Source organism: Carlito syrichta, unplaced genomic scaffold (genome assembly GCF_000164805.1).
Source record: "Carlito syrichta isolate Samal-C Ts95f unplaced genomic scaffold, Tarsius_syrichta-2.0.1 Scaffold311220, whole genome shotgun sequence".
Classification (NCBI taxonomy): domain Eukaryota; kingdom Metazoa; phylum Chordata; class Mammalia; order Primates; family Tarsiidae; genus Carlito; species Carlito syrichta.
In genome coordinates, this window is record NW_007255316.1 from 60,141 (window position 1) to 67,416 (window position 7,276).

The 7,276-nt window shown below is 41.5% G+C and overlaps 1 pseudogene; it reads right to left on the minus strand.

Moving 5' to 3' along the window:
• Window positions 1-4,634: 4,634 nt before the first annotated feature.
• LOC103271096 lies at window positions 4,635-5,693 on the minus strand (annotated as a pseudogene).
• Window positions 5,694-7,276: the final 1,583 nt, after the last annotated feature.

Here is a 7,276-nt window from a genome sequence, read left to right on the forward strand (position 1 = left end):
GAAGGGGAACTGGCATGTGCAGAGATCACATAATGGGACAAAAAGCAAGAGACAGAAGAGGAGATGCCAAGTTCTTTTTAACAACCAGTTCTCATGGAACTAATAGAATGAGAACTCACTACGTTGAGGATGGCACCTGGCCATTCATGAAGGATCACCCTCATGACCTGAAGACTTCCCATTTGCCTTGTCTTCAACATTAGGAATCACATTTCAACATGAGGCTTGAAAGGCAAACGCCCAAGCTATAGTAACATGTCTGCCATTTATTTTCTTTGGAGACTTGGGTCAGGTACACAACCCAACTGAGCAGGAATGTACTCTTATGGAGTGTAGAGAAATGCCATCCTATTTTTAAAAATTATTTCCTTCGATAAGAATTAATATCTGCTATTGTGGAAAACATTTTAGTGCTTCCTCAAAAAGTGGAACAGAATTATCACATAACCCTGCAATTCTACTCCTAGGCATATATCCAAAAGAATTGAAAACAGGTGCTCAAACAAAAACTTGCATATGAATGTACACATTATTCACAACAGCCAAAAGATAGAGACAACTCAAATGTCTATCAACTGATGAATACACAAAATGTGATATATTCATATAATGAAATACTATTTAACCTGAAAAAGTAATAAAATTCTAACACATGCTACAAGAGAGGAGCCTTGGAAACATGTTTTTCAGAATTTCACAAGTAAAAAAGAAAAACCAGACACAAAAGGCAGCATACTATATAGTTCCATTGTAAGAAATATTCAGACTAGGTAAATCTATAGGAACAGAAGACAAATGAGTGATTATTTTGGGTTGAGATGATAATGAGGCGGGAGATGATAGCCAACCAGGTTTCTTTTTTCTTTTGGTGATGAAAATGTTCTAAAGTTGGCTGGGGTTATAGTTATGCATAACCATGGATAGCCTTGAGAAGAAGGTGCAAGAATTATATCTCAGTTAAGCGGCTAATAAAGGAGTTAATGACTGCTGAGAGGAAAACACGTTAGGTAAAGAGAGGCAAAGCACAAACTTCAGGTCCATTTCTCAAAGCCTAAGTAAGAAACAAAACTTTTATGGCAGAGTAACCAGTCTCTGGCTAAGTCTTTTTCATTCACTGAGAATCTTAATTTTTCTCCAGTTTTTCATCCAAAGAGTCCCGGTGAGGCCATGTTGTTTCTTTTTTTCTTTCACCTTTTATTTTCTTTTAGACAGGGTCTGGTTCTGTCACCCAGGCTGAATGTAGTGTTGTGATCATAGCTCACTGCAGCTCAAACAGTCCTCCTGCCTCAGCCTCCCAAGTAGCTGTGATTACATGCCTGGTTAGTTCTTTGTTGCTGTTGTTGATTTTTTTTTTTTTTTTAATTTCTTAATTAGATTGAGAAAGCTCTCAGGAAGTTGTAAGATACTGAACTCCACAAAGAATAACATCTCATCTTTGCTGTTTGTGATTGTTTATCAGTTTACCTTATGTAAAATACCTTCTTGGAAAGGGGTGAAACAGGAGAATCATTAAGCATCTTCACTGAGGCAGGATTGCTTTAGCACTATAGCTACAAAGTCAAAGATGCAGGTTTCTTAAGAGAGAGATATGTTCTTCTGGAGTTTTGTGGAGGTAAACTTGTCCTAGAGCTTTGAAGGCAAAGAGACAGGATAGTAAGCCAAGTAATGGGCACTTAGTAATGGTATAGCTATAATTGAATTGCAACTCTATGTTTCCTTGAGAATTCCTTCTCTGCCCTTTTAACTATATCAGTGGTTCTCAATTGGATACAATTTTAACCTCCTAATTTCCCAGGGGTCATTCACACAGTTGGGTACTGTATGAAGACATTTTTAGTGTGGTAAATGCATTGGGAAATGCTACTGGCATCTAGTTGGGTAGAGGCTATGGATATAACTAAACATCCTACACTACACAGCACAGATTTTGCTGGCTCTAAACCACAATAGCGCAGAGATTGAAACCCCCTAATGTTCATTCAGCTTTGTACCTCAACAATTCCCATGTATTCAGAAAATATCTATAGATGATTCCAATTCAATATCTCTTGTCCAGATGTCTTCAAGAGCTTTGGCTTCATGTGTGCAACTGCCTCCTTTCCTCCTATATTCCAAACTCAAAATATTCAGTCACTGTATATTCAGTCAGTATTTAGATTTGCAATTGTGGCATATATATATCACAATTTTGGCTTATAGCTTATTGTCTTTGAATTGGAATGCAAATAATGGCTACAAATTATGATCAGAAGCTATATCCCTAGTTGTTCTCCTAACCTGCAGGTTTTCTCAATTTCTTTCTTATTATTGTAATTTGCTTGTCAAGAAAAGTGAGTCACCTGTTCTGATATTTTGCTGATGGCACACTGTGTGGTTCTAAATTTCATGTACATTAGTAGTTGGTCAGGAGGTTTGATTGGAAATTTGATTATATTCAAGCTCAACTTTTTTAAAGCAAAATTAATTCATAAGTAGTGCTATGTTCTTCTATCCTGAGGCACATGATGTCTAGTGGTTTTCATTTTGCGGTTTTAGCAGCTATTGCTAATCAATATTTACCTCCATTATCTCATTTATACTTTCAAAATGGTGATGGACTAATTAAATTATTCCTTCATTTATAGCTAAAGTATTGTTATAAGTAGAAACATCTCATCTAGTATTGTTTAATCTTTAGCACACTTCACATAGGAAAGGCAAGATAAATGCTTGATCCTTTCTCTTTATTTAGCAGCTTTAAAAATAATTTATTGGTATTCTACAGTAGCAACTGATTAGTTTTGTTTTTATTAAAGTATCACTATAGACTTATAGACTGAAACAGAATATGTTTCAATTCATTGTAGTTATGATGATTGAAAGTCCAATTGTCTCATCTCAAGTGAGTGAGAGCCTTTTGAAGTTGGTTCTGAAATTCCTTCAGATGCTATGATAAGCAAGTTAGCAGTAAAAGCTAACCTGCTCTAAATAGTGTCCCTCAGTGTTCTGCACCAACAGTTGCCCTGTGTCTCTTCCACCCAAGGTCAGGACACCCTTGATTCCTTTCTTACCTTGACTGTTCGCTTGTCCATTTTTTGGACCTTGGTTTATTTGCCTGTCTGATCCTGTCCAATTTCTATTTTTATGCAAATCCTCCTTTTTTGTTTTATACATGGAATTTCTTATTGCTTCCTACAGCTGTTATTTATTTGGTCTTTATGACAATATCTTTTGTCCCTGAGGAAAAAGAGGTATCCGGGGGGAAAGAGTCAGGAAATAAGAGGGTCTGCTTTCTTGATCTAATCTTTGAGAGGTTTTTGAAATGTGAATAAAATTACATCATTTTTGTGACTGAAATTCCTAATGGTCCACATCTGCTGCAGACCAAGTCCAACCTCCCTAAGGAGTCCCGTTATCCTCTAAATACTGCTTAATCTTTTTCTTGCCTGGTCCCCTGCCCTTGATAACTTCAGCCATGTGCAATCTTTTGCAGTTCCCCAAACATACTACCGTTTCTCCAGCTTATTATTTTTTTTCTTTCTGTTTTTGTTCTGCCTGATTATCTGGAGTAAATTCCCCTCTCTCTGACTTGTTTCAACTTTAGGTCTCAGCTGAAATATTTCTCCATGAGGTCTTCTTTGAACAGGGTGGCTGTGTCTCCTGTTTTCCTGGGGCAGTTCTAGATTATGCCAGCTGAAGACCAACTGGTGCCTATTAATTATTTTTATATTTTATTTTATTTTCAAGCGAAGTTTAAGGTTTATTTATTTATTTCAATACCTTTGGAAGATGCAAATAGTTTTTGGTCTGGGCTTTAAGAGTACCTACCATCCCCACCTGTGCACATTGTACCCGATATGTGATTTTTTGGTCCCTCCACCAATTCCTCCCTTTTCTGTCTCCAGTGTCCTTTGGGTCATTCTCTATGTCTTTGCATATCCTTAGTTTAGCTCCCCGTTTATAAGTGAGAACACGTAGTTTGGTTTTCTGTTCCTGAGTTAGTTCGTTTAGGATGATGGTCTCCAATTCCATCCAAGTTGCTGCAAAAGACATGATTTCATTCTTTTTGATGGCTGAATATATACCACATTTTCTTTCTTTCTTTCTTTCTTTCTTTCTTTCTTTCTTTCTTTCTCTCTCTCTCTTCTTTCTTTTCTTTCTTTTCTTTCTTTCTTTCTTTCTTTCCTCTCTTTCTTTCTCTCTCTCTCTTTTCTTTCTTTCTCTCTCTCTTTTCTTTCTTTCTTTCTTTCTTTCTTTCTTTCTTTCTTTCTTTCTTTCTTTCTTTCTTTCTTTCTTTCTTTCTTTCTTTCTTTCCTTCCTCTCTTTCTTTCTCTCTTTCTTTCTCTCTTTTTTTCAGTTCAGCATCTTTAGAAGGAAGTAACGAACAGGGGTGTAGAGACCAAGTTTAGCCCAGCTACAGCACACAGAGGAACACACAAAGGGGATCGGCAGGCTGGTCTTGAACTTGGGGTTGGGAAGGCCATGGTCCCTCAGGAGCAGTTGGAAGAGCCGTGTCTGGGAGACCTGGGCATCTACTTGGGGCGTCTCCAGGAGGGCAGGGAAGCAGGGGAAACAAGGCCGCTGGGCGCTGAGGAAAAGGCACTGGGCTTAGCCCCCTCCCGCCCTCCCCACGGGGAGGTGGGTCCCCTTCGCCCTCAGTGGTCGGGAGGTCGGTCCTGGTTGAGCCTCGGGAAAAAGCACTTGCCAACTCGTAAGTACTGATCATGATGGTGTAGGAGGGGGCGGCCTTGATGATCTTCGGGAGAAAGCCAGCAAAGAGTCCCCTGATGCCTGACTCGGCCCGGGTCCTCGGCAGCGGCGCCCAGGTGGAGTCCACGTGCAGGGGCGTCACTTTCACGGCCTCCACTGTTCCCAGCGCGACCTGGCGGCTGTCTTCACCACGTCGAAGGGGAGAGTCAGCACTGCAGCCACCGTCCCTGAGCTGCAGCCTGCCACGAAGCTGATGTCCACGGGGGTCTGTCGGTTTGGCCTGAGCCCACTCAGCCAGCTCTTCAGCTGCTCGTAGTTGAACCAGCACAGGGCCGAGAAGGGCACATCTCGAAGGGCGGTGGGGCCCCAGCCAGCCACAGCGAAGGTCTGCTGCCCTGAGCCACTGGAGCCTGAACACAGGCTCCCAGCTCTCGGTAGGACACGTGCCAGGCCTGCAGCTTTGTCTGCACGAGTTCCAGGGGGCTGGTCACAGTCACGGTGCCCGGGAAGGCCAGTGTGCCTGCCACCATGGGTGAGTAGAGGTCAGAGGTCAAGACTTGGCTGCCCAGGAAGGCCTTGAGCTGGTCATAGGCGGGGAAGTAGATGGCAGTCGCGGGCACAGTCCTCCCCAGGGTGGCGGTGAGGCCACTCCACAGGGTCCTGGTGCCCTTGTGCCTCACAATCTTTAAAAGGCCTCCATGGTGCCCGTGAAGCGGGTGGGGTCCTGAAACCAAGTGGCACAGCGGGCACCATCAGGGCAGGGCTCCAGGACGCCAATGAAATACAGGAGGCACTTCCATTTGGCATAAAAGAGACCCCAGCATCTGGAAAAAGGTGTCAGCCCGCTGACCGCCGATGGGCACTGAAACTGCCTCCGGACCTTCACCACGTCCAGGGGCGTCATGAAGAGGAAGGTGATCACAGCCCCGGTGCCCGAGGCCACCATCTGCTGGAGAGGGATGACGCCCCTGGGGTCCCGATCAGCCATCTTGCAGCTTCAGTCCTGTCTCAGCGGGGCCTGGACCCAGCGGGCTCATGGAGGCTCCGCGGCGGGTTCGGGTCCACGCGCTTGCCTTGCCGCGGGCGACTCAAGAGACCCACATTTTTATTATCCCCTGATTCATAGATGGGAATTTAGATTGATTTCACATCTTTGCAGTTGTGAATTGTGCTGTGATGGACATGCGGGTGCAAGTATCATTTTTATATAACGATCTCTGTTCTTCTGTTCTGTTGGGTGGATACCTAGTAGTAGGATTGATGGATCAAATGGTAGATCACTTTTGGTTGTTTGATAAATCTCCATCTGCTTTTCATAGAGACTGTACTAGTTTACAGTCCCACCAAAAGTGTTTAAGTGGTTCCTTTTCTCTGCAACCAAGCCAGCATCTGTTTTTCCTATTTTTTATTTTTTAACAATAGCCATTCTCACTAGTGTAAGGTAGTATCTCATTGTGCTTTTAATTTGTATTTCCCCCAAAATTAGAGATGCTGAGCATTTTTTTTAGTATGTCTGTTGACCATTTGTATCTCTTTTTTTTGAGAGATGTCTATTATGTCATTTGTCCACTTTTTAATGAGATTATTTGCTTTTTTCTTGCTGATTTGTTTGAGTTCTTTGTAGATCCTGGGTATGTCTTTTGTCAGTTTACAAATATCTTCCCCATTCTGTAGGTTGCCTATTTTCTCTGCTGAGTACTTCTTTTGCTGTGCAGAGGTTTTTTAGTTTAATTAAGTCCCGCTTGTTTATTTTTGTTTTAGTTGCACTTGCTTTTGGGGTTTTAAGCAAGAAATTCTTCACCTAGGCTGATGTCCATAAGAGTATTTCTTAGGTTTTCTTCTAGGATTTTTATGGTTTCAGGTCTTACATTTAAGTCTTTTCACCTTGAATTAATTGTTGTATATGGGGAGAGATAGTGATCAAGTTTCATTTTTCTGCATGTAGCTATCCAAATCTCCCAGCTATTAATTATTTTTAATACACACTTTCACTCTCACAACTGTCCCTATTTGGATAATACATGAAGTAAAAAATCACTCCATCTCTGAATTTACATCCCCAGAACTACATTATGTTTTCCTCTTATGACCTTCCATGACATTCTATAATTGCATCCAGCATATTTCATATGCAATTATACTTTCTCGTTTACTTATTTGTCTTTGTTATGAGATGGAGTATGTTCCCTAAAAATTGCATGTTGGAGCTTTAACCTCAATGTCACTGTATTGGAGGTGGGGCCTTTAAAGTGAGGTCATAACGATAGGGCTATAATCTAATAGGACTAGTGTCCTTAAAAGAAGAGAAAAAGGCACCAGGAAGGCAACTACACAAAGAAAAGACCATGAGAGGACACTGGAAAAAAAACAGTCATCTAGAAGCCAAGGAAAGAAGTCTCAGGAGAAACTTAACATGCTGATACCTTGATTTTGGAATTTCAGGATCCAGGACTGTGAGAAAATAAAATTATGTTGTTTAAGCCATCCAGTCTGTGGAATCTTGTGGCAGCCCTAAGAAACTCATTAATTTTTTTGTATCTCTACTACCGGTCATAGTGCTAGGTACATAACGGGCATTGTAGCGGTC